At 43.0% G+C, this 27618-nt stretch overlaps 2 long non-coding RNA genes across 4 annotated transcripts in view; one reads left to right on the top strand and one right to left on the bottom strand.

The window, feature by feature from the left end:
• The window catches only part of LOC148754975 (uncharacterized), a 347388-nt gene that overhangs the window by 148856 nt on the left and 170914 nt on the right, over positions 1–27618 (bottom strand). The window lies entirely within an intron of this gene.
• On the top strand, positions 3482–27281 carry LOC109448632 (uncharacterized). 3 transcript variants are annotated; one of them, XR_012495880.2, is made up of 5 exons: positions 3482–3600; positions 18550–18621; positions 19371–19476; positions 20076–20167; positions 21931–27281. It is a non-coding gene; the product is annotated as an uncharacterized LOC109448632 (long non-coding RNA). The 3 variants fall into 3 exon arrangements; XR_002137556.3 differs by having other exon boundaries at positions 19371–19528; XR_016019238.1 differs by having other exon boundaries at positions 19371–20167.

Raw genomic sequence — 27618 nt, 5'->3', positions numbered from 1 at the left:
TCAAATTCTGTCAATATGCTCTGAAGCTGGGGGCCTCCTCAGAAATGAATGGATGAACACATGAAGGGCAGGAGAAACAACGTAGAAACAAGCAACCTGGATCCTTTAAAGATGAACAAGATCAGAAAGGGTAGACCTTCCCAGTGGTGGCTCTCCCAGGACATGGGGTCCCACAGTCCTAACCAACCCTCCCGACTAGCTGCTGCAGAGCCAGCCAGCCTCTGGGCTGTCCATCACCCTGCAAAGCGGCGCTCACAGCCTTAGCACACACCTGGCCGAGGGCCCGGGGAGAGAATTTTCATGAAACGCCTGATAGAAACTTCTGTGACCCTTTGACATTGCGGTGTTCCCGGCATTTCCACAGGCATAAGCCACATCCTGGAAATAAGCCACACTCAGGTACATGAAGATGCAGCTGGAAAACGCCTGTGTTTATTCAGTGGAACGTGTGGAAAGCATGGTTCCCAGAGGCAGGAGGTCTGGGTGCTCATTCTGGCTCTGCTTTTGAAACACTTGCTGGCTTTGGCCAAATCTTTTCTCTCTGGGCCTCACATTTCCCATTTTTAAAATTCAGGTATAATGAACAGTCCTACGACACAATGTTTGTGAGGGTTTAATTATTACTTAATTATATACTTAACATTTGTAAAATGCTTGGAAAAATGCCTGCAACATATAGTAAACACCATATAAATAATGAAAAAACAAAAACCAGAAAACAAAACACTGTCTTTAACAGCAACCTTTCAAGATAGGCATTCTCATCCCATTTCACCTAAGCAATTTGAGGTTCAGGAAGCAAGTGCTGTCCCCAAGGTCATATACCTGGACCCACTTTGCCAATGCCAACGGGTCTAGATCAGCTATGAGATGACTTCCAATTCTGATAGTCAATGATTCTGTCTTTATAAACTGACAGTTTTGCCTGGATTTCATTTGTCCATTGGTTCTGGTGGCTACCAGCTAGGTGCAAAAGAAATTCACTTTCATACTCATTTCCAATTCCATTAATGATGTGGAAAGCGATTTTCAGCACCAGTACTGTGCTCTGTGTTAGATGTGGCCTTTGAGTCTCAGACAAGCCCACCTGGCTATGAAACCCAGAACAGCAAGGTCTACTGTACATCACTGATATGGAGCCCAGTTCTCCCAGCTCAGCAGCAACTCTGCATGTGTGCCAGGGTTGCCCAAACAAAGGTCTGATCCTGTTTCTGCCCCTGTAGTCCCTATGTAGATAGGTCAACGGCATCAACATCCCACAGCCTTCCAGGCTTCCAAGATACCAGAGTGTCAGTGCCATCCTCCTCTTTCACCCCCACAGGTAATCAATCACCAATGCTTGTAAGGAAAATCCCATCATGCCGTTTGAGATCCCTAAGTGAATCTCCATTGTATACAAGATACAGTCTGAACATATCATTCCAGACCCTTTAAGTGCGAGTCCTTAACTTCTCCTTCTTGCCCATTCATTCTCCTCCTACAGCTTCCTCCCATTGGCCTCCAGCGCAGCCAACCCTCCAACCACAGAGAACCTCTTATTTCACCCAAACATACCAAGTCAGCCCCTCCAGCCTTCCTGTTCTACGCCAGACACTTCCAGGAGACATGCTCCGTCCTTTCCTCCTTTCCTGTTAAGATGCCTAAGTGCCCCTCCTCTCTAACTCTCGATCTCCTCCCCAGGTGCCTTCTCAGGAACCTCATCTTGTCTCTGGTTTCTTCTTTTTTGTTTACTTGTTCCTTTCTATAAACCTGAAAATGCTCACTCTCCACCATGCTAACAAAACCTCCTCAAGCTCATGTTTCCCTCCAGATTCCACCTTTCAAAGCCAATACTTAACTGCCTCTAATTTTCTACCTCTTACTGACTCCTCAATCCATTAAAATCTGACTTCTGATCTTTTCATTCTATTGAAATGACTCCTTCCCATGGTTCCCCAAACCACCTTTTTCCTCCACCTGAAATCCTAAGCACTCTCAAGGCATTTTTAATTTGACCTCTCAAAAAATATGGGTTGATTTCTGCTGATTACTCTCTACTTCTTGAAAGACTCTGGTCCTTAACCCTGAAGTTTGTTGGTTTTTCTTGTATCTCCCTGGCCACTTCTCAGTTTTCATTGCAGGCTTCCCGTTAAGTGCCCTTTGCCCCATGATAATTGTACTAGTCAGGATGAGCTAGTTTATGCTACACTAAAAAACAATGCTTATAATCTCAATGACACACATTTATTTTTTGTTTGGGCTACACGTCCAGTGCAAGGCAGCATAGGGCAGGTCCAAGAACCATGGAGAGTCAAGCACCATTCCTCAGCATAAACAAGACTGAGTACTAATCTAGGAAAGTCCAGCTTTTCCTGGCTAGATTTCAGAATTGCTCTGGTGAACTCTGGAACAGGAGTGTCTACAGAAGTTGTCTTATGCCTGTCCGACCACTGTGTGGGGGGCAGATACATTTTCTCTTTCGTTCACAGGAGTTCAGATCAAGACCTACACTCAAGGAGCTATCCTTAAGGAAATGTATCCAAGAAGACTTCTCGCTGAACCTAAAGCTGGTTTAGATGATGAGATTCTGAACTCCAGGCTGACGCCTATAATGGAATGGGACTTTGGGAGCCTTGGGAAGGAGTAAGCACGTTTTGCATGTGGGAGGGATATGAACTATTGGGGGCTGAGATCAGACCGTCACAGCCAGCCTCCAAGGATACACCTGGCCTGGGGGGCTGATAGGATATTTCAAAAGTGATGGACTGTGGCTTTTGAGGCTAGGTCATCAAAGGTATAGCATTCTCTCCCTCCCCACCATCTCACCTCCTCTCTGTCTGTCTTTCTGTCTGATCACTCACTATGGAGGAACTCAGATGTCATGCCACGAAGGCATCAAGCCGCCCTATGGAGAGGTCCAGATGGCAAGGGACTGAGACCTCTTGCCAGCATCCATGCAAGTATGTCCTGCTAGCAGCAGATCCTCCGGCCCTAATTAAGCCTTCAGATGACTATAGTCAGCTTTCTGACGGCGACCTCATGAAAAACCCTGAGCCAGACCTCCCGATAAGCTGCTGCCGAATTCCTGACCCACAAAAACGATGTGAGATATGGAAGTTCACTATTAAGCCTTCATTATCTCTATTTGTGTCCAGTCCATGTTAACTCTTGTCTAAACTACTGCTTTTCGAATCTGCCTCTTTGCTTTCAAATTTGTTCCTTTCCCGACATCTAGTTTCCTTACAGGGACTTGAATGAAATGTTAAAATGCGACTCTATTGAAAATCTATTAGAATTTTCTACTGTTCTTGGCGTCAAGCCCAAACTCCTCAATGTGGCCTGCATGGTCTGACTTATAGTATCTGACCTTTCCAGACTTAACTCTCAAGGTTCTTTTCTTTCAACTCAAAATTCAGACTACCAAATTGCTTTCACTTTCTAGAATTAGACTTCCCTTTTCTTCACGCTTGGTTAGACTTCTCACAGGAGCTTCTTTCTGCCTGAAACTCTGTTCTCTTTTCTCCCCTAAACCTCCATTCATCTCCCGCTGAGCCCACATCTGAGAAGCCTGGCCTACCTTTCTTGTCCAAGGGTGGAAGGTGACCCTCACTGTGTTCCAAGGTAAGATATACCATAGACCTATCACAATGTTAACCATTCTGTAATATTCCTTAACTTATAATTAACAGTCATGTTAACAATAGCTCCTTGTAACAGGTGTTGTTTAGGCCTATCTCTGAGTCATTTGCAGACATTTTCCCTATTCAAGAGCTTCTTGTGCATCTGCTTGAAGATGCTTTTTGGTCATAGAACATGTCTGACCCACACCCAAGGCAGGCTGGAAGCTCTGCAAGGTTAACCTCAATCAATGAGGCATAAGAGTTGTTGGATAAATAACCCATATTTGTATCGCTATTGGGACAATCCTGAGTTGTGTCTCAAGGACTCCCCAGTGGGATTGAGTCCCAGTTGCTCTCAGAAAGAACCTATTCACTAACACACTCTTTTATTATCTTCTGCCCTTCCCTAGGTCACTTCACTTAGTTACTCTCTCACAGCTTCTTCCATCCTTTCTCAAATAAACCACGTGCACACATAGTCTCGTCTCAGGTCCTGGCTGGAGTAACCCACAATAAGTCACAACCATTCCATTAGCACTTACCATGAGCTGGATGTTGGGTGAAGTTCACTATGTGGATTATATATTTTCATTCTCTTAGCAACTCAATGAGATAGGTGCTAATCCATAAAATTGGGGTAATAATACTTACTCATAGGATTGTTGTGAGGATTAAATGGGATAACTCATGTAAAGAATTTAGAACTTGGTATGTATGATAATGCGTGTAAAGAGCTTAGCACTGGAAGAAAAGATCAATTTGAAGACTTTAGTACAGTCTTTTGCAGAGTAAGCAACTGGTCATTTGTCCAAAGTCACACAGCTGCTAAGTGGTAAATTTTTACCGAAATCTGCCAAATTCCAGAGCTCTCAATTATTATTTTACACTTGCTTATCAGTTGTAATCTGCTATTGCACCGCTCTCCACAGCAGATTGAAAGCACAATGGTATAAAGAACTGTGCCGATTATATTCAGTTTTATTCCCAGAAGGTGGCATTCAGTGGATAGATAGCAAGACAATGTATATAAAAAAAATTAATTCTTTCCTTCCTCCCAGCTCAGTCATTTATATTTGGTTTAGTGTACTCATTACTCAAAATAATTCTTGGGGTATCAGAGTAATCATAAAAATTATATATGAAAAGAATGTGTCTTTCTTGAAAAGCCTATTTTTTATGTTTATTTTTTTCCCTGTTTGGGATAATAGTGCAGTTCCATCATGGGAAGGAAGCATCGTTAGGGGTAAGACATGCTGGTTTTGAAGTAAAAAAGACCTGGTTCAAATCCAGTATTTTTAACTGTATGACCTAAGGGAGAAAATACTTAGTCTCTATGATTTATAGTTTTCTCATCTATAAAAGAAAAAATAATTATAACTCCTATACTAGTTATCTATTGCTGCATAACAAATTAACTCAAAACTTAGCAGCTAAAGGCAACAGATATCTATTATTCCACACAGTTACTGAGGGTCAGGAGTATAAGAGTAGCTTGGCTGGGTGGTTGTCGTGCACGGTCTCTCATGTGATTGCAATCAAGTTGTCTACTAAGGCTGTAGTTATCTGAAGGCTTGACTGGGGCTGGAAAATCCACTTCCTAGTTCACTTACATGGTTGTTGGAAGGGGTCTGAGCTCCTCCCCCATCAGTCTCTCACAGCATGGCAGCTGGTTTCTGCCCAAGTACAAGATCTGAGAGGGAAAATGAGAGAGCACCTAAGAAGGAAACCACAGGGTCTTTTGTAATCTAATTTGGAGGTGACATACCATCACTAATGCCATATTCTACTGGTCACACGGACCAATCCTGGCACAATGTGGGAGGGGGCTACAGAAGGATGTGAATAGCAGGACAGGATCCTTGGGGGACATCTTGGAGGCTAACTACAACACCTCCCGTATACAGTTGTAGTGGAGAGTTTCATGCGCCTAGTATGTAGTTGTCTCTCAAAAACATTCTGTTTTTTGCATTCAAGGGAAACTACATAAGTTCTGGAACCTGAAGAATACATTCAGCAGCCCAGAGTTTAGTTGTCACCCCAGTCTATCACCATGAAACAAATCCAGTTACTAAACCTCACCCCCTGCTGAGGACTAACCCAGTGATACCAGTAACAGCCAATCCCGATCTGCAGGGCTCCTTTCAGTTTCCAACATGTATTTACACTTGGGCAAGTTTTCATTTTATGTCAGAACGTATTTCCAGCTTTCATTTTATGTCATACTATATTTCATTTATCTCAAAACTCCATGGCATATTCATCATTACACTTTCCCAGCAAGGACCATGAGCCTTAGGAAGATCACATGATGTGTCTAAGGGCACACAGCTACTAAGTGATGGAGTCAGGATTCACACCCAGGTCTTCTGACTCCAAACTCTATTCGTTTTTAATTATTGTATGCTGCACTAGCAGCAAGTAACTCATTTTATTTAAAAAAAGAAAAAAGGAAGTAGGGTGTTGTTGTTTTTGCCCTTTGCAGTCACTGCTGTACACGCGCACAGCAGTTTCCTTAGGGTTCTCTTACATGTGACTGTCACTTGTGAAGTGGCCCAGCATCTCCCAGAGCACATCTCGGTCAGCACACAGATCCCTGCAGTGCTGGTGGATTGCCTCAGGGGGTTGTTTTCTCTTTACAGCACCACAGGCGGTGGCTGCTGCATTTCACTTGCTCTTTCTCATCATTTCCCCCCCACACCCCTCACTATGCTCCACACAGGCACACACACACCCAGGGAGAAGAAGGTGAACAGATAAGATCTCTCAGCCCACAGATTCCCGGTAATTAATAACAGGCAAATGCTTTCTGTCAAGGGCCTCCCCAGCCGTGGGGTGGTGGATGAGGGCTGTGCATGTAAGCGGCGTGGGTCTCCAGCCAGCAAAGAACTCAGACAGAACCTGAACCCACCAGGTCTTGAAGCCCCGAGAGCAGGTAAGGGCACACAATGCAGACCCATGGAGTGTGGCACTTACTCCAGGGACTTGGACATGCTGCATTCACAGGTCCTGAGGACAGCTCTGGTGCTGTCAGAGGGGTAGGCTCACCATTCAACCTGCCAAGCACAGCATCAGGGAAGCAAGGGCATGAAGATCTGGGAGCACAGCCAGGCCCAGGGAATGGGAGTGCTGACGGTACAGTGCTGGACACGTCCCCAGCACCCCGACACCCTCTCACCCAGTCTCACCTGCAAACCCACCTGTGGTGGCCTGGGAAGGGCTATTCTTATCCCCATCTGACAGAGACTTCATGACTCAGAGAGGAAATGACTCAGCCAAAGGCTGACAACGTACAGTTGCCATACAGTCATGATTTCTAGGCTATTAATTAACTTTCTAATCATTTACACATAGGAAACTGGCTTCTTGCTTGGGACCCATTGCTGAATCTCTGTATAGCAGTGCTTATGAAGGATTACTACGCAAACCCTTCCTCTGCCCCCGGGGTTGATGCTCGTAGGCTTTCCCTCCTCTAGTAAGTGTGGGGGGTCTTCTGAGGGTTACAGCTCACTCACAGCAACTTGAAGAGGTCTGAAATTCTTAAAGAAACACAGCAAAACCACAGTGAAGGAGCAGTGTCTGGGTGGAGGGAGGTCAAACCAGGCCCTTGCTAACGAGCTGTCCTTGGGCATTCATTCCTCTCCTACCTCTTTATCGGCAGGGCCAGTGGACTGTAATTTCAAGAGATGACCTCCTCTTGCTCCTTTTTTCAAGGAAGAGTTCTTGATAGAAGGAGGTGTTCGGAGCAAACAGGAGGGGCAACCTCTCTCTTCTTAAAGTCACCAGGAGGGACACCCACTTAGATGTAGGTTTCTAACCATCCCCTCAAAACACCTTGCGAGACTGAATAGTGATTATCTAGGGGAGCATGAACACACAGGCCAAAATAATCATATGGGTATAAATAGTATAAAAGCAACATTCATTATGTATAATAAAGTAAAATGATAGAAAGGACAAGAATTGAAAATATGCATAGATGCAAAGAACAAAGAATATCGATCATGTGAAATGCAAATAAGTTACACAATTCCAAGTAATGATTTTAGACATGAAAAATACAACCGTTAAAGAAAACAAGCTATGAAACAAATCTACTGGGGGTAAATATCAGAATGATTACCCGGGAAGAATAAGTTAGTGGGATGAAGGAGCAGATTCCCTCCTAAAGTCATGGGGGGGGGGGACAAAACAAAACAAAAGCTAAGGGAAAACAGAAACGGAATTGCCAATATTTAAAAAATAGCAGTTCAAGAAATAGAGAAGTAGAGAAAAATGAAGAGAGAAAAATACTTTCTGAAAACCAACTGATTATGTCCCAGAAGGCCCTGCCTCTGTTCTGAAGTTCCACTCTAACTAGTAGTGTGAATAGCAGACATCCTTGGTCTATCCATCTTCAAGGTCATGTATCTAAAGTTTCTCCATGGAGTGTAGTGTTTGGAATAGACTGTTTTTATATAAACGCTTTATCCCTGGTTTGCTAGGTGTTTGTTTTTTGTTTTCTCTTGTTTTGTTGTCATAAGTAGACGTTAAACTTCATCAGATAATTTTTTAAAATAAATAATTGTAGTTCTTCATCCGTGATGTAATCATATTAAAGTTTTCTTTGGTCTATTATATTAAGATGGACAAGTGATATTGATAGATTGATTACCTGCTGTTGAAACATGCTTCCATTGCCAGATAAACTATACTTCCATATAAGATATATTTTTAACCCACTTTTGAATTGACTACATTCAGATCATTTATTATGTTTATTATTGGCTATTCAATCTGTGTGTTTTGAGAGGATGTGTTAAAAAAATCTCTTACTATAATTGTTGATTTATCTGTTTTTCACCACAGTTTTATAATTTGCTGCTCGATATATTGGGAGGCTATATTCTTAGGAATATACGTGCTCATGATGGATATTTCTTCTTGCTCTATTGTTCTACAATATGACATGCTTGTATTTCTTTTGAGATACTGTTTCGTTCAGCTTTTTAAAAAAAATGTTTTTGTTTTTATATTGTGGCAAAACACACATAAATATAAAATTTACCATCTTAACTGTTTTCAAAAATAAAATCCAGTGCATTAAATACACTCCCACTGCTGTACAACCATCACCACTACCCATTTCGAGAACTTTGTAATCATCTCAAAACGAATCTTCTGTGTTTAAGCCTGCCATCCCAGATTTCATTTGGTTTATATTTGCCCGATATGTCTTTTTCCATCATTAGATTTTGAAACTTTCTTGTATATTTTTTTACTTATGCGTGCATGTTGACAACACAATTTGTCTTTTTTAAAATCTAAACTAATACTCTTCGAGTTGGTGAGTTTAACCATTTATACCTTTTGTACTTGCTACATTAATACTTTTTCACTATTTTATTGCTGCTTTCTATGATAAAATTGTTTCAGGGTAATATATAACTAATCAGTATATAAAATTTGATTTGTCCAATAGAAAAATACCTTGTATCTTTTTTCTTTTCTGTTTCTCAGTTTATATTAAGTTAATATCAGTGTTTTATTACACTGTTAGTATTTTCAATGTGTTAGTATTTACGACTTGCATGAATAGGAAAGATCGTCTAGCACATACTTATGTTAATTTTGTCTCTACCCCCTTTTCTCACCTTTAATTCTGCTGTGATCTATTTGTCTAAAATTATAATTCTAAATTATCTTTCTATTTTCTTTAGTCCTTTTTTTTTAAAAAAAACAACTTTATTAGGTAACTTCATCGTTCTGCAATTCCATACCTCTTGAGTTTCCCTTGTGGGTTTATTTTTTTCTCTATGTAGGAATTTCTATCAGGAGTGTTTACAAAGTGGGGTTTTGTGTAGTACAACTACTGCGGTTGCTGCAGATATGTTGTTCTTTTACTTTTGTTTCCTACACTACCTTTAAGAAGTACCAATAGGATGGTCATCGACTGCTCCAGCAAGGAAAGCCCAGCAGGTCCCCACTGTTCACTTCCTTGTAGGTCAGAGTGCAATGGGCCCTTAGTTTAAAACCACAATCTCAATTTGAAAATCCTAATGTGTCCACTTCCAGAAATGAATCTCAGTGCCAAATCTGATTTAGTGTTATACCTTCTCCCCATTCCATCTTGTGATGTTTTAGTCTGAAGCCTGCAGTGGAATAAAGGGCATGTTGGCTTCTTTGTTTCTCTGCCCTACACTTCTCCAACTGTTCCCCACCCCTACCCTCACCATCAATCCCCTTCTGGTTTCTGTTTTGTTTCCACCAAGATCTCAGGTTGAGGAGAAAGAGGAAGGAGAGATAAAGGGATAGGTAAGTTGTTACTTGAACAAATTCCCTTTTAAGCTGTCTCTAGGCTCTCTGGACCACGCAAATGTCTAAATTTTCATGGAATTTTTGGAGGGTCCCTCTTAGGTCCCTGTATCTTGTGGTTCCTGGGTAGGGGTGGATGTAACATTCTTTTAGATGGTCCCTTTCAACTCTTTACTCAGTCCCAAGCCTCCCAACCACCACCACCACCATCAGTTTCCTCCCCCACTCAAAATGACACCATTAAGGAGGTTGGATGATACAAGCCCCACCCCACTCTCCTCCCACACTCACAGAATTTTCTCTCCCATAGGGCCCACCACTGGTCCACAGGAAATATCCACAAATTCCTTGCTCCAACAACCTGGGAAAGTAGACTGATACCAAAGCAAACATGCTCTCCAGGCTCTTAGTCTCTCATTCCCTAGGCTCCTCAGGCAGAAGGGACACTGATTTCTCCATCAACCAAACACAGGGACCAGACTTCTCCCAGTGGATCTATTGAAGTCCCATCACTTGTCTTGAGTTGAAAAGAACTTAGTACTGGAGCAGTTCTAGACAAAGAATTCTCTTAACAAAATTCTCTTAACAAAAACTCTTATTCTGAAATGCTTGAGGGGATTGGACTGAGACAAATAGCAGCTTGGGCTCTTAGTATCAACTTGCCTAGTTTCAAAAGCTTGTGTTATATGATCTTGGGTGAGTTATGCATTTTTCTCTATGTCTCAGTTTCATTATCTATAAAATGTGGGTAATAGCAAGACTCAGCTATAGATTTTCTATGAGGATTAAATATGAAAATACATGGAGAACACTTACCAAACACACTGAAAGCGCCTGCTGATATTCTATGACAAACTGTAAATCTCTGTATAAATAGTAGATGCTATCATTATAGCAAAATGATTCAATTAGGTTCCTCATTATGATTTTGAAATCAGAGTTTATAAATCTCCCTGAATCTGTGAGCTTAAGTATGCATGAGTATGAATCAGCTTGAAGAAAATTTCTGAATAATTTTTATCATTATTTCCACATAGTTTTCTGATAAATTGCAAATGATGATCAAAATTGCAAATTGCCCTGATACCATTTCTACAAAAAATGAGTAGGGCTGCTACTCCCTCACTCTCTGGTATGATCATTTATCTCCTTGGCTGCTGGGAACATTGACAACAAGGGCTTGGGCTACCCTTTCTTCCTCGTGAGATGACAAGTACAAATTCCTCAAAATCCAGTTCCAATGTCATCTTCTCAGTGAAAGCTGACCTTGACCAACCCTCACGAATAGAAATGTTTCCTTCCTGCCTCCGCAGTCCCATAGTATTGTGCACAATTCCCTCTTCTTGTCTGGGTACTGTTCTTTGTACCTCCATTTCATCCACACTCAGTAGCTCGTGTGACCATATACTCTGGTTTGTCTGCCCTCCCCATTGTGATAATTTTGGCTTTCAGACCCCTACTTGTATCTGACACCTCAGGGTCTTCTTGTCTCTAATATTATTAGAAATTTAGAGCTAAATAGAGGTGGAATTAGAAGCCAAGAGAGCATAGAAAAAGGAATCTGTACACCTGGAAGTGAAGAGGGTGGAGAAGAGAGGAAGGCAAAGGGTTTGAGATTTGTGTCTTGAAGGCAGAAGTGTTTTCTGGGTAGAGACAAACAAGTGTCAGTAGGTTTAAGGCAGATAGAATGGCTTTGGCAAAGCGCAGAGAGGCGTGGAAAAGGTGTCCATGATGTACCATGAAGACAATTAATGGGTGGGAGTGTAGGATTGGGGGGTTGGGAAGAGTGACCGAAGGTGATACTGGGAAGAACGAATGAAGGTCAGTGAATGCTAGCTTAATGAGCTTGGGTTTTGTTATTTACACATTGGGGATATCTACGTTGTTAAAAAAGGAGGGGTGGGGGACAAGGTAGGAGCTATTTCAGAAAGATCATTCTGTCTGCCATGAGGTCTGTTTAGAGGGTACACTCAATATCATCAGCCTGAAAGGGTCAGTTCTTCAGTCTGTAACAGCACATAGATATCTCCCACTCCTTTAACACCCACCTGTTACGGCTGAGGAATGCCTCTAGAAATCAGATAGATGAGGATTCTTTGCATAGAGTGTGCATATGGGGAGCGGGGAGGTAATGGGGGTGCAAGGAAGAATGCACAGGATGTTCGATCCCTGTGAATATTGGAAAACGAATACAGTCAGGTCTGTGGGCTTTATCAGGAAGCAGACAAGATGTCCAGAAGGATATTGCTGTGAGGCACACGACAGGAGGGGCCCAGGTGGGGAACACAGGCAAAGGAGATGGAATCCAGAGAGATACAGAAGGATGCTATCTTGGACCTTGTGGCATGAATAGGAACTGTGCTTTGTCAGTCTGGTTATTTGTTCTGATGCTGGCATTTCACAGGGCTTGTTCCTGCTGTTTTGCAGACAGGAGGGTAGTCACTGGGTTATGTGTCCCTCCTTCTGGCCAGAAACCTCTGTTACTGATTGGAGGCCACAGTTCAGGCCAACCTCCTCTGCCCCTCGCAGAAAGGGATGGCTGGTGGGAAGAGTTTGCTCAGCATCTTAGTGGAGAACTGGACCCTGGCTTTCTAGGTTTTTCCTTCTTCCTCGAAGGCCCACGACCTTCGAGTGACTGGTACAGAGAGGTGGATTATGGGTATAGAGTTCAAGTGCTGCTATCTTTGTGGCTGATACTGCATTTTTCTTCCAAGTTCATAAATATGTACAAACAAGACTTGATATTAATAACTATAAATTCATTCTCTCGTCTCTACAGAAAAGGAGTTACCAGAAAGTATTTCATCAGTATGGAATCCTAATTGTGGCCCAGGGTCATTTGATTTCAATAAATCACTGTGGCTAACTGATGGCTTCAGAGATTTTCTATTTCCAGGAAAGCTGACAAGATGATGAGAAAAGCTCTTAATGACTAATATCTCATGGCGGAATCTTAATTACCACAGAATTCATAGGAAGTACCTGGTAGCTCTACAGATGATTTGATTAGAAACCACATTTTAAAATCTCTCCTGGATGAGTCAGTTATAGCATCCTTTGGGAGCCAAGTCTGTGTGTAAGGTCTCATGCCTGCAATAAATCTCAACGTTGAAGAAAAACAAAATTTCCTCAACACCTGCATTTTCAATGTCTAGCCTAAACAAACAAACAAACAAACAACAAACAACAAACATGCCACTTTTTTCTTGACTAGGCTAAGACTAGGCTGGAGTTAAAATGCTTGTCTAGTTGCTATTTCTTGTCATTTAGCAATCACTATAGGTAGAGATCATGTAAAATCCCATGATATGATATATTAGATGCCACACCATGTAAACCCAACCTCTTTATTCACGTATATACTCAGCAATCAACAGCCACTGAGCCGTTGGAACAGCTGTTTGCTAAATGCTAGAGCAGCAACAGTACCGAGCAAAAACAAATGTAGTGTCTTGCCTACTTGAGCTCACAATTTATTGGAGCCGATACACCTAAGCGAAAAGCTACCCAAATAAGTATAAAGGAGCAGATACTGGGTCAGCGATACAGGCAAAGCATGACATTAATCTGTATTACTGAGAGAAGCCTGGCTTTCTGAGAAAATGGTCATTGGGCTGAGGTATGGAAGAACAGTAGGGGAATGATTTAGTGAAGGGAGGCCAGGAGAAGGGATGTGAGAGAAGCTGGGAATTGTATTCTGGGAAAGGGAAAAGGAAGCACAAAGGCCCGCGGGCAGGATGGAACTGGAAGATGGCATGGCTGGAGAGCAATGGGTAGTGTGTGTAAGATCTATCTCTCTATCTCTCTATCTCTCTATCTCTCTATCTCTCTATCTCTCTATCTCTCTATCTATCTATCGTCTATTTATAAATAAGCTCATTGTAACTACCCTGTGTGCTATGCACCCAGATGAAAAAAATCAGACAATAAATGTTAAACAGAACAGAAAGGTTGGAGTAGTTTAAAAGAGTCTCAAGATGTAGGCTGGAGTCTCGACTGAGAGAAATTGGGATGGGGGTAGGGAGTGGTAGGTAGACGACATTTAATTTATGTTGGAGGCTCAGAGAGCACCCGCCGGAGGCGATGGTGTGTGAACTGAGAACTGAAGGGCCAGGAATTCCTCGTGAAAATCAGGCAAAGGGAAGTGAAATCAAATGATGCAGCTCAGGACGGTAGGGGTGGAGGTGCATGAGGGCACCTGCAGAAGGTGAGGTGGTAAAGTAGGTGGAGGCCCAATAATAAGAGGCCTTGAAAGTCAAGCAAAGGAGTTTCAACCCCAAGAGCACCAAGGAAAGAGGTAATGGGGGACGCTGGGGAGTGTTGGGGCCTCTGGTGAGCGGGAGTGGACCTGCCCAATGCAGATGCAAATTCAATGTATACGTCACAGCGTTGGCTACATAAAATCTACTTGCAAGTCTTTACCATCTTGCCTTGAACTGGAAATGCTTCCTGTGAGGATAAGTGGACAAAAGATATTTTACTTCAGTAAGGGAGACAGGTGTGCGAATGTGTGTGTACATGTGCATGTGTGCACATACAAGTGTGTACTTATGTGTGGAGAACATGAGTGGGGGGAAGAAGCCTGAGAAATGGGTTCCAGTTTGGAACGGCCTCTGGATCTGGGGTAAATATGCTCTTTAAAATCCCTTCAATGGCCAAGAGAATGTAAACTCCCCAAGAGTTCACACCCCTTTATTTCTAGACACCCCCCTTTTCACACTGACATGTTCTCAGCTGTCACTCCAGTCAAAGTAGGTCACCTACCATCTCACAAACATGTGTGGCTTTCGCATCCTGGGTTGCTTCATCCCAGGCATCAGCAATATCTAGCTTCTCAAATCCTTGCAGATATCACCTGAAACATTACTTCCAGGAAACTTCCAGATCCCGACTGTGAAGGAAGCCCTTTCCCTCTGCGCTCACATGGTACTTGTGTACGTGGGACCGTGTCTGAGTCACGGGCCCGACACAGGGTAAACAGATGTTCAGTACCTATTTTCAAATGAACGAACAAATACTATAATATTTGTGTTCATCTTTTCTTTGTACTTGGAGTGAGATCTCAGGAGGTATCAACTCTGCAGCCCTCGCAGTGCGTGACAATTAAAGGTGCACAATAAGATGTAGGTGCTTAGTTCTTGTAAGGTTTACATGAGTGAATCAATAATTGAGACTTAACAGAAACCAAATTTGGTGACATCATCCAATGGTTTCAATTGGCAATGGAACTGTTTCCCTGGGGGTAGGTGCTGGAAATGTGCGGGGTGTTTCTGGTTGTCTCAGTGGCTGGTGGGAGCTCAACTTGCATTTAGTGGCCGAGATCAAGAAGGACAACTACCCTGCAAATCAAGGGAGAGTCTGGCATGACAAAAGCATTTTTCCACCTCAAATGCCATCTGCACCACTTAGGAAGAACTGCACACTTTAAATGATGTTGAAAGACGAGAAGATATTTTGAAGATAGCGGGAGACCCTTTACCTCTGGGGAAATTAAAACAAGAGAATGTTGTCCTAATGGCCTCTCTCAACCCTGCCCAGCCCTGTGATACTAAAATCCTGGGGAATGTAAAATCCAGGCCAAACGGTCCAGACACAGGAGACCCACCCCTTGGCTCATGTCATGCAGGGGCAGCCTCAGAGATCCTGCTCCCAGCAAAAGGGCTTAGGGCTAGACTGTGCTTCTTCTGGCCAGGACAGTCGGCTGCTCCTCTGCACATATTTCCTCTTGGAGAAATCACTCAGAGGAAATGCACATATTTATATTTGTCACATAGATGCTATCACAAGGCATGCTACTAGACCATCCTAAGGGATTTTCTATTATGTGTCTTCTAACTAAGCCAATAGCAAGAGTCAGCCATGGAAAGCAAAGCATTAAATGTGTGGAGGGGAAGTTGAGGTGGCGGCAGGCATGAGGGGGCAGGATGTCTGAAAGGAGACGTGACCGACCTCACAGGACTTTGTGAAGCCTCCTCCCCCTTCGTCATGATGGAATTGACCACTCCCTCCCTTACAGTACATCTATATACTTTTATATAGATATAGATTGATATAAATATTACATTTGTGTAATAAATATTTGATATGAATAATATAGCCATATTCTTGGTCATCAATAATCTTATGACAAATATTTTATTTTGATGGTATTATATATGATTTTATATAGTATTAACAATTATTAATATCAATATTATTATTGCCCGTTATAATATTATTAGAGTAGCAAATTTATTATGATGAACAATGATCCTATCTTCCCTGATAGTCCTGAAGCTCCCTGAGAACAGTGATAATATTCTATTTATTCCCAGGTTTCCAGTACCTAGGAGAACACCTGGCCACTTCCTTCCTTATACTTCATATACATTCCTGTTTTGTTTGAAAGCACATATGATTTTTTTTTTTAATTCCATCCTTGACACAATCTATAGCTCTTAAGAGCAGTCCCTATATTGTACTCACTTCTGTGTCCCCAGAACCTAGCTGAGTTCCACATACTCCGCAAAATTTGACTGAATCAAATTAAACTGAATCGGTGAGAATAAATCCAGCACTGGAAGCTCTAGTATGAATCATGTCAGTTATGCATGATGGGGCTACTGAAAAAATATACCGAAGAAAAGGGACTAACAGAGCTGAAGGAATAAAGGGGCGCTAAGAAATAGCGCAGGAGAGAAATACAGCTGCCTTGGAAGAGAATGAGTTTCTTGATGAAGGAAGTGCTAAAGCAGAGGGTGGAAATCTTGGCAGAAGAGATTTAGAGACTTAGCCACCAATACAGAGCAGGCGGACTTGTCCAGAGACATGCGATTGGAAACATCCCAGGAGCTGATGGAAACATAAAGGTTTTATCTGGTTGCTCTAAAATGTAGATTCATTCACAGTCTCCGGAATATCCTGCCCTACTAGCACAGTCCAGTTCAACATATTAGAGAGACACTAGGGATCAATAGAGAAATAAAATATATTCCATGCCTTCAGGTCATTCCTAACCTCCCTCTTCCTCATGATTATATAAAACAGGAAATTCTTTCACTTAGATATTTTGAGTCAGATTTCTAAAACTTAAAATCAAGAGAGTCTGGGCTAATAAAGGCACCTACTGTTGCTTTCCCCAACGTATCATTAAAAAGAAAAAGCTTCTGATCTCTCAAAGGAATTCTAAAGACAATCCACTGTTTTGAAGAGAAGGGTCCATTAAATATTGTTTCCTTCCCCTTCCCTTTATAAAACTTCTTGGAAGAAAAGATGATACAGGAACATTTGTGACAACATGAATGGATCTTGAGATTATAATGCTAAGCGAAATATGTCAGACAGAAAAAGCAGAGAACCATGTGATTTCACTGATATGTGGTATATAAACCAAAAACAACAAAAGAACAAGACAAACAAATGAGAAACAGAAACTCATAGACACAGACAATAGTTTAGTGGTTACCAGAGGCTAAGGGGGGTGGGGGTGGGGGGTGGGAGATGAGGGTAAGGGGGATCAAATATATGGTGATGGAAGGAGAACTGACTCTGGGTGGTGAACACACAATGGGATTTATAGATGATGTATTACAGAACTATACACCTGAAGTCTATGTAATTTTACTAACAATTGTCACCCCAATAAATTTAAAAAAAAAAAAAAAAAACTTCTTGGAAGGCTACTAGTAATTTCAAAGTGTGTTTGAGAAAAGTTGATTGATTGCAGTCAGCAGTTTAGAAATGAGACCATTTTAATTGAGATCATTGATTGACCAGGATGCTTGTTCTCAATCAACAAGAAGCAAGCAGAGCTGCAGAGAGAAAAACTACTCAGGACTCTTCGCTCTGTCCTGCCACCAATGGCCCTGTCCTTTGAGACAATGATCACAATTTGACATGGCCTCTCCTTGGTTCTCATTCTGAGTGACAAGAGGAATCAGTGAGCGTAACTGATTCCAGCCAGTCCTTTCTCCACTCCACAGGGGGGAAGATAACAGTATTGCCTACCTGGTTTGTGTCTGAGTTTTACTGTCTGTCTCTCTGAAGATACAGAGTCTTTGTGGCAGCAGTGTCTCTTCCCTGTTGTGGCCAACACTCTAAACGTCAACAACCATCTTCTGCAATCATGAGAATACTGGCTCCCTGTTGGCTTAATGATGTCACATTATAATGATGACAGTAATTATAATCGCAACCTGGGTATACATATGCTTTCCATGGAGAATATCAGGAAACTTCTGTGTCCCCTTTAGAACTTCATGTTTCAATTAGTATGTTTACAATGAAAGCCTGTGAAAAAATTACTCAACCAATTCCAGCGCTAAGTAGTTACAGTCCTCTGATCATTCACATTTCACAGGGAAGTGAAATACAGTCAGACTCATAATGTTTAATCTCTGGAAGCCAAATCTATAAGAATGTGCGTCAGAAAGGTCTCTGGTCAAAGGATGGATAGTCTATAACATGTTAACAAGCGCCCTGCTTTGGCTGCAAGTGATTTACCACATTCAGTCACATTTATCTCCAACAAAGAGAAGTTGGGGATGTTCCTGATCATTTAGGCTGACAACTACGAGGGCCTGAAAAATAGGATCAGTTGAGCACTTTATTCCAGACATTATGCCACGACTTTTATAAATATTATTGCATTTTTCACCACAAAACTCTACCCATTTTACAGATGAGGACACGGAGGCTTGGAGGGACAAACTGCCCAAGCGACTGATGATGGAGCCAGGATTTCAAGTCCAGGGTGTGTGCTCCCCACTTAATAGAGCGAGTGCTTCTCTGATTTCCTTCACCTGTACTTGGTGCATCCCTCTAACAGACCAGTTCCTACATGGGCTGTCATTATTTCCTTAAAACTTTGCCTACTCCACCAGTTTCTAAACTCTTAATTTTGCTAATCTCTCTATGTAGTGAACATTGCTTGGCTATCAGTAGGAATTCAGTAAATGTTTGTACAGTAATGGAATAAATGCATGGAAGGGAGGGAGGGAGGGAGGGAGGAAGGGAGGGAAAGAAGGAAGGAAGGAAGGAAGAAAGGACGGAAGAAAGGAAGGAAAGAGGGAAGGAAGGAAGGAAATGAATAAAGGAATGATCAAACAAAAGCACCTAAAATGAATAGTTTCTTCCCTAGATTCTTATTTGAAATCTTTCCTAGAGGTTTTCTAATTTGCTTTTTCCCAGCTGCCCTGGAGACAATGTATCATAATTCACTGAACTTTACAGAATGGAATTCTGGGCAGGTCCTTTAGGTACAAACCTGACTTAGGCCAAACCCTTCTCAGAAATGCTCATTATGTAGGGAGGCAGGCAGGAACATAGTCATGTGACTGCAACTGGTACGTGACAAAGGTATGCGAGAAGAATTCCTTTGAGCAGAATTCAGTATTTGAAGATTTCACAGAGCAGTTAGTGCTTGAGGGGGGCCATGAAGAATGAGTAGGTTTCCAGAAAAATCAGTGTTTCATCATCAGAAAATTTCTTTCTTTCTCTAAGGTTTGCATTTTCCCTGCGTACTCCTCAACATTTCTCATTGGACAGGAAAAGGATTGAGAAACACCACGACAGCAAGCACTGTCTATGACGTGCGAGCGGAGCCAAGGTGACATGGCTGGGAAGAGTCCACATCGAGGCCCTGCATTCTGAGGTTATCAGTGAGTTCCCACAGCACCATGACTGTTCCTAAGAGCATCTCTGTATTACTGAGAAACAGTCTACATTCCTTACCACAGTGCACTCAGCGACTCCCCCTGCAGAGACCAGCTCTTCCTCCTGTCAACTGTGAATGGAAGTAATTTGTTTACGGTTCACACAGATCCTATCAGGCCAGGAGGAGACAAGGAACCACATCTTATCATCCCATCTGCCCCTGCCTTTCTGTGGTATCCATGCCTGTGTTATAACCATGGAACCCAGACACTCGGAGCAAAACAGACGTGTGGGCTGGCCATATAATCCTCTTGTTCCAAACTCAGGTCGCCCTGGGTGGAGAAGTGGCCAAATGAGATAGCATACGGTTAAGACCCAAGGGCATGATGAAACAGAGGCAAGCAGGGGCAGGGAGACCCGCAGAGAACTCACGTGCACTTGGGGATTTGCCCACAGCCCCAGAGCCGGGGGAGAAGCTTGAGGGTTGAGGTGTCAAGCCAAAGGGTGTTCATGACAAGAGATGACATTGATTTATCCCCCAAAGCTCATCAGATCCCAACTGGCACTGTATTGACGACCACAGTCTTCGGTCTCTTCATACTTCATGAACAAGATGGTCTTGGTTCTCTCCTGCATCCTGACAGGTATGGGTCTCATCATCTCTTGTCTAGAGTGTCGCAATAACTTCCTAATGGTTTTCCTTGCTTCTGCTTTTTCCCACCTCGACTCCATTCTGCATGTTACAGACAACTCTACCCATGACCGTGCCCTTGAAACCCATCACTCACTCTCCATCATATACAACAGCTCTATCCACAGAATTCTCTGGGATGATAAAAATGGTCTATAAATGGCACTGTTCAATATGGCAACCACTAGCCACATGAGTCTATTGAGCACTGAAATATAGTCAGTGCAACTGAGGAACTGATTTTTCCTTTTGTTTAATTAGTTTATATGTAAAGAGCTGTATGTGCCTAGTGCTATCACGTTAGACACTGGGAACCGGCAGGACAGTGTCCAAGATCCTCAGCCTGGCACTGAAAGCCTCTTAGGATCGATCTAGTGCCACTCTACAAACCTGTCTCGTTTCTTTACCACGTTTCCAATTGCATTTCCCCACAAATAAACTAAACTCTTTATTTTAACCTCTATGCCTTTGCTCAAGCTGCTCCCTCTAATCAAGCATCCTCTTTCCCATCATCTACTTAACACATTTCTATTCAAATTGCAAGATCTAAATTAAATGTCACATCCTCTGGGAAGCCTGTCTAAACTTCTCTGCCTTACATAATGAGTCACCCCCCCACCCCCAGCCCCGTGTTCCCAAAGCTCACTGCATCTGCCTCTATTACGGTATTTATCACATTGTATTGTTATTTGTTTACCTGGGTCTCTCACCCACTAGTCTGGGAACTCCAAAGGGCAGGAAGCCATTCTTATTCATTTCTGTAACCCTATACCCAAGGTAGTCCATGTTGCTTAATGTTTGGTGAACATATGCAAGCCTGCAGAATGAATTCTTCATTTAATCAATCAGTATTTAGCTCAAAGAGCAACCTGGACTGACAGAGACTTTTGTAAACTGTTGTAACATCAAAGCCACTGAGGCCAACCTGTTATGTCAGGGACAGTTTCATATCCATGCAATGATACATCTAGTTAAATGGAGGGTCCACATAGAACTCTCAAGTCCACTTTAAATGTGAAAACCCTTGGACTTGGGTGGATGGTGTGCTCAGGGTTGGGAGGTGAACCTGGAAGAGGCTGGAAACTGCAGATGCCTAGGATAAAAAGCCAGCATCCTGAGGCGTCTGCATGCTCAAGAATTTTGAATAGTTCCTTCAAGGTGCCTTTAATAAGCCAGACACAGAAAAACAAATATTGCATGACCTCACTTCTGTGAGGACTACAGCAAACAAACAAAAAATAACCTTATTATTCTTTACTTGAGAGTGGAGGAGGTGCTGCTGTACAACACAGTACCAATGGTTAACAATACGGTATTGTGTTCTTTAAAATGCGTTAAGCACATAGATCTTATGCTAAATGCTCTGACCACGCACACACACAAGAGAATACAAGGACATTTGTGGAGGTGGTTAATACGTTTAGCCCCTTCATTGGGGCGATGGTATCACGGGTTATGCATCTGTCCAAACTCAAGAATACGTACACATTAAATGTGTGTAATTCTATTTTTAATCAAGTATACCTCAATAAAGCTAAGTATCTATCTCAAATAAAAGTGAAACTGTACTAAAATAAAAGGGTGGGAAGAAGCACTGTATTACCTTTTCCTCTATAAAGAGAACTATTTTTTGAGCTCTTATGTGCCATGTTTTATTTATGTTATCTCTTTTGACTGTTCTAAAAACCCGGTGACATTGTTATCTACCTTCTACAGATGATGAAATCCGAGCTCAGAAAAGAGAAATGATTTTGCGAGCTCTTCCATATGGTGAATGAAGATAGGACTAAAACTCAAACCTACTTCTAAAACACAACTCCCCAGTTGCTTTGTATCTACAACTGGAGGTATCACATGGGAACATGTCTAATTTATGTTCTGAGCCCCCTAATGCCTGAAGAGGTTTGATATACTCCCAAAGTGTTAAGGAAAATTAGAGTTGAAAAAGCCCACACAGTCACCCGTTCTGCCCCCCGCCCCCCATTTCACACTTGGGAAAACTGAGACCCAGAGAGAGGCAAGCACTAACTCAATAGCGGAGCGAAAACGGAGTTGCTAATCTCAGGCTGGGGTCTTTCCAGCTTGTTTTAAGGTTCATTAAAAAGATGAGCTTCTGGTACTCTCCCTGCCGTGCATCACTGTATTAGCCAGGCTTTCAGACACCAGCAAGCACATGCCTTGCTGGCCTCAGGGTGCACTGGCATGGGCCTTCCAGAAAGCACTTTAGCAATCTGCATCAAGGGCCTAAATTTGCTCAAAAGAATTGACTGAGTAACTAGTCTCATTTCCTGGAAGTCATCCTGAGGAAATCATCCACAATGTGCCAGTACAGTTGCCTGATGACCCTGGGATCAGAGGAAGCAGAGTTTGCTAATTATTCCTGCCAGTGCACCAGAAAACTCCCAGCCACAAAGGTGTGGCTGGCACGAGTGGGTCAAGATAGCCTCTCCCATGAAGCCTTACTTCCTCGGCCAAGGTTTTTAGACAAAGTGCATGGAAGGTTATTCCAGGTGACTGAATAAGCCAGACCTGACTCTTGTGCAGACTTTCCATATGGATAAGAGAAAACCTACCAACCCCGATCTTCTGAAGTTGGTAATAGCAATAGATGACACTCCTGCTCCACGAAAGCTCCCTCTGATGCTTTTCTCCTGCTCTCTGAGTTTCCATCTAAGTAATATCAAGGAAAACAGGAGTATACGTTACAGCTGAAGAGCTCACCAATAAACTCTATTTCACGAGAAAGAGGAGAAACCACAACGTTTTTAAAAAGGCTTTTACAGACAAACTGTTTCTAAGCACAACCACGCTCCTGAAACACTCGATGGTCTTGAGATGCAGGATGCTGTTGGAGTTTATCCAAGACTTCAGATGCTATGAAGACTGGCCATTATCCTTGCCAGACAGGCTTGTCCATCTTCCCATCAGTTGCAAGACATTTAATAAAAACAGGCTGCGTTAATTCATGCTTGTTTTATGGACTGCTCCACAGGGCCTCCACTGGGTAAGCCTGCAACACCCAGCCGTGCATGGCAAATGGCTAAGCAGATGGTTTCAGTTTAGATAGTGGCTGTCAATGGTTTGGTGCGAACAGCTCTTGCAAACCAGCATGAAGTGAGCAGATTGCATGGTGGCTGGGAGAAGCATATGTAATTGGAAACAGTAGCCACTTACAATGGGGGCACATTTTCAATCTTGATCAGAGTGGCTCCAGTTTGGAAAAAGAACACTGATTAACCAAATGTGTTTTTGGCTGTGATGAATCCATTATTAAGAAAGTTTGGGTAGTGTCTCAAGAGAGTGCTGGGCATGGCTGCATGAATCAAGAACGTCTGGGTCCCAGAACTAATCCTGTTCCCTGGAGACTGGGAAGCATTGGGAGAAATCGGGAGCATGCTCGGAAAAGCCCCGTCAGTAAGCTGGACACAGCAAAGCTGGAGTTCTGGTGGCGGAAAAGGTCAGATAGCTCAGGCAAACTGCTCAGGCATGGAAGACCAGAAACGGCATAGAGCCACATGGGTTCTTTGGGGAAACAGAGAACCAGTGTGGGTGATTTGGGGAGACCTCACAGACAGACGACATGGAAAGTCTGCAACAGATGGTGCAGCCATGGGTCCAGGGTGAGATTAAAGACTGTGGGTCTTGAGGGGAAATAGTATGGGTAAGACAGAGGTATTTCCCAGAATGACTGTGAAATGAAAATATTAGCTGGAACAGTTACAGGGCAAATGGACCACGGCAGGGGTTGGATCGCTGACTCAGAGCCACCTTTGCAGAATATGCAACTTCAATATTTATAAACATTTCTTGAGTAACTCTGAGCACCTAGGCCCTGAGATATGCTGAGGACACAAGGATCAGAGACAGGGGTGACCCTCCGTGATCTTTTTCTTTCTTTTGCCTGTAACTCCAGGTCTTCCTTGGCTCCATCAGCATCTCTCTAGGAAAGATTCCGCTGCCCTCTATGATTGTATCAAATTCTCCCACTATTCAGTGCGCTGAGTTGTTACCGTTCCTAGCGTCTGTAAGCTTTAGTTTTTCATATATTGCATGATGATTTGATTAACTCCCTTTCTAGGCTGTACGTACCATGACATTCGGGAGCATTTCTGGGTGTTTTGTTTTCCCCCTCCCATATTTTGTATCTCTCAGGGAATAAGCACACAAGAATATTTGCTTAATTAATGCATGGGTGAGTGAAAGGGCAATAAATGATTTCTTTTCTCAAAGTTCTCAGAACCCATGAAATAAACAGAGTTATAATGCCGAGGTAGAAGGAAGTGCCAGGCTCGGGGCCCATCCCAGGCCATGGGAGGGCAAGGAAGGCTTCCTGGAGGAGGTGACCCTTGAGTTAAGGTTTGATACTTAAGGTGAATTTGGCTCAGCAAAGCTGGCTGGAGGGCTGGGGAAACTTGATGTTGCTCCTGAGAGATGGAATGAAGCTGCTTCAATGCTTTCTGCCCAATGCTCCAAAATGGAACCAGTATTGGGTGTCCCTGGCCCAGCTATGGAGTGTATGGGGTGGAAAGGCAGGGGTCCAGATAAGGCCTGGACAGGACAGAGAACCAGGCGGTGTAGGTACATCAGTCTTTCTTGGGGAAAATATTGCCCCTCTGTCAGAGTGATTGTAAAATTGGAAGAGCCGGACGCCTGGTTGCTGGTGTCATGGGGGCGACAGAGAGGGACCGGGCCCGCCTGAGCCCTCTGAATCCCCAGGACTTGACTCTTGCCCACATTTTCCCACAGTGGCCTATCCTGGGCCTGGCACCATCTTCGCTGGGTGTCAGGAAGGCCGGCTGCCCAGCCCAAGGCACTCTTGGCACGGAGGGCTGGACTGCGGCCGCTGCCCACAGATAGCCTGGCTTTCTGTGATAGTAAGGTGCTATCTCCTTGAGTCAATTTCCTCTGGTGATAACACTCACTCCATGCAAACAGCCTACGTGAAGGAGCCATTCTTTTCCCTGCCCATTTCTACAGCCTGGCTCAGCTCTTTTGACAAAACATGGGTTGTTGACATGACAAGGTCACCTAGGAGTTGTGAGCCACACGTACACACTGGACTGAATCAAAGGAGGCTTCATGCCATCTGGCCCAACACCCTCACTGACAGATGAGAAATCCGAGGCCGAGAAAGAGGAAGGGACTAACTCAATGTCCCACATAAAATCACTAGCACCTGAACCACCTGAGACTCTCCCTTCAGGTGCTGAGTCAACAAAGGAAATGATACAAGAAATAAGCCAGCATCTGAAACCCGTTTCAGAAAAGTAAACAGTTAGGTTGGGTCTTTATAGTAATCATGCTATTGGACACTTTACCACACCTAGAGACCCAGCTGTGTGACTTCGGACAAGTTGCTTTACCTCTCCGAATCTGTTACAGAGGGATGAAAATGACCACGCTTCTCACATTGTCCCTGTCCTTGAGAACTTCAGTTATCTGGAAAGACAGTGCTCCAAACCAATCATGATATGAATACAATTCTAGAAATGTGTACATGGTCCACAATTAGTCCAGGGGATGAGAGTGTCTGGGAGTACCAGAGAGGGCTTCTGAGAGGAGGTGACACTTTTGCAGAGTTTTTAAGTAGTTCATCACGTAGGTATGATGGATGAGCACTAAAGGCATAAGAGGAAGTGTACACCCAAAGGCATGTGGGAACTCCCGCCACATGTTGTGATTGGAATAGCAACTGCCAAGAAGTGGACAGGGGCTGTAGCGTGGGGCAAAAGCAGGAGTCAGACTCCAGATTATGAAGGGCAGGAGAATGGTGATCAGATCTGAGACGAAAGCAATCACTCTGGTACATCACGTTCAACACGAAAATAATCAAGTCAACAGCAAGTGAAGTTTACCTCTCTGAAATTGGCCGTAAAAACTAAAAGATTCATTGTCAACATATCTTATGTTTCCTTATATCTAAGTTGTCAATTTGAATTGTATTACTTGCATAGTTTAAGTTGGGTATAATAGTTTTAAAAGAGCGACAATTGCAAGGAGTTTATAACTACTTTCATGCTTGCATATATATAAAGAGAACCAGGTCAAGTTTTGTAAAAGCTCATCTGGAATTTGCTACAGAAGATGGAATATTTGGGACTGGACTGGACTCAAGAAGTCCAGCCAGGAGGATGTTGCAGGTGAGAAATAGTCCAGTTGTCCAGGTAAGAAATAGTCCTTGAGACAGAAGAGAGTTTTAAAACGCTGGCTCCTGTTCATACGCTCTGGGGACGACTTCAGTTTCTAACTCACATTATTAGTATTTAACTTGGCTGAATAAAACCACTTCTCAGTTTCCTCTTCTGTAAAATGGACATAATAATACCATGGAGCTACCTCATCGGATGACTACAAAGGTTCATAAGAATCCAGATGAGGTACTTAGCCCAGATTTTGGCTAAAGGATGTGTCCAACAACACCTGAAAATGTCACAGCAAACAGTACCAGCAAAAGACAAGGATTGGACCAAGGGTGATGTAAACTAGACCGTCTTAGCACATGTTGACACATGATTTGGGTGTGGAGGGCGAGAACAGAAATTGGGGGAAGGGGAATCTTTAGGATGGAAGCCCCCGAGAGCTCCGGCGTGCAGTCAACAGGGCCCTGTGGTCAGTTCTGTTCTGAGCATTTCTCTGATGCTCAGCCTGCCCTGTGGGGATGAGTGTGAGGGATCTTAGCACTTACAGCCATAAGGTGAAAAAGGATGCCTTCATGTCTGCAACTGGGCCTCGCCTCACAGCGTCATTTACTGACAGCTGCAGGGTTTCGGTTAGAAGACCTGAGCGTCAAGGCTCCTCTGCCTTCTTTTGAAAAGTGAGCACTTCCCACGGCACTGCTTTGGTCAAAGTAAGACATCCCTCAATAACTATTCCTACAAATCTTCAGATCTCCCAGGCGGGGGCTGGATATTTTCCATCCACCTCTAGTTGCTCTCCCTGTACGCTATACCAGGAGGGAAAGACGATTACAAATGTAAATTACAAATTGGGAACAAGCTCTTTTCACATTGTAACATTTAGAAAAAATATAGTCAAGGGGTGCTGTCATTCTTAGCCAGATTTCACAGTTTTGAACCCTCCATGTTTGTCAAAAATTGTTATTTCCTATAACTTCAATAGACTTGGGGAAATGTTCCAGTCTACTAGCTTTGCTGAGGAGGAAAAGTACATTGTTTTAACTTGAATATTCCTTTGTATTGGAGCAACATGGTGCACCTGGTCAGCTTAAACACCGTTTCCAAAGAACTGAAGAAGTGCAGGCTAGTAGAATTTGAGAATCCCTAACATGGAAATTAGAGAATGGATTTTATTCATTCATGCATGCATGCATTCATTCATTCATTCATAATGGAAGAAATATTTATCTATCTTTAACTTTTTGCCATATCCTGTCATCTGTGCTGG

This window comes from Rhinolophus sinicus, chromosome 16 (assembly GCF_057876585.1).
Source record: "Rhinolophus sinicus isolate RSI-liver-muscle chromosome 16, RSI-T2T, whole genome shotgun sequence".
NCBI classification, from domain to species: Eukaryota; Metazoa; Chordata; class Mammalia; order Chiroptera; family Rhinolophidae; genus Rhinolophus; species Rhinolophus sinicus.
This window is presented reverse-complemented; position numbering and strand designations above follow the sequence as displayed.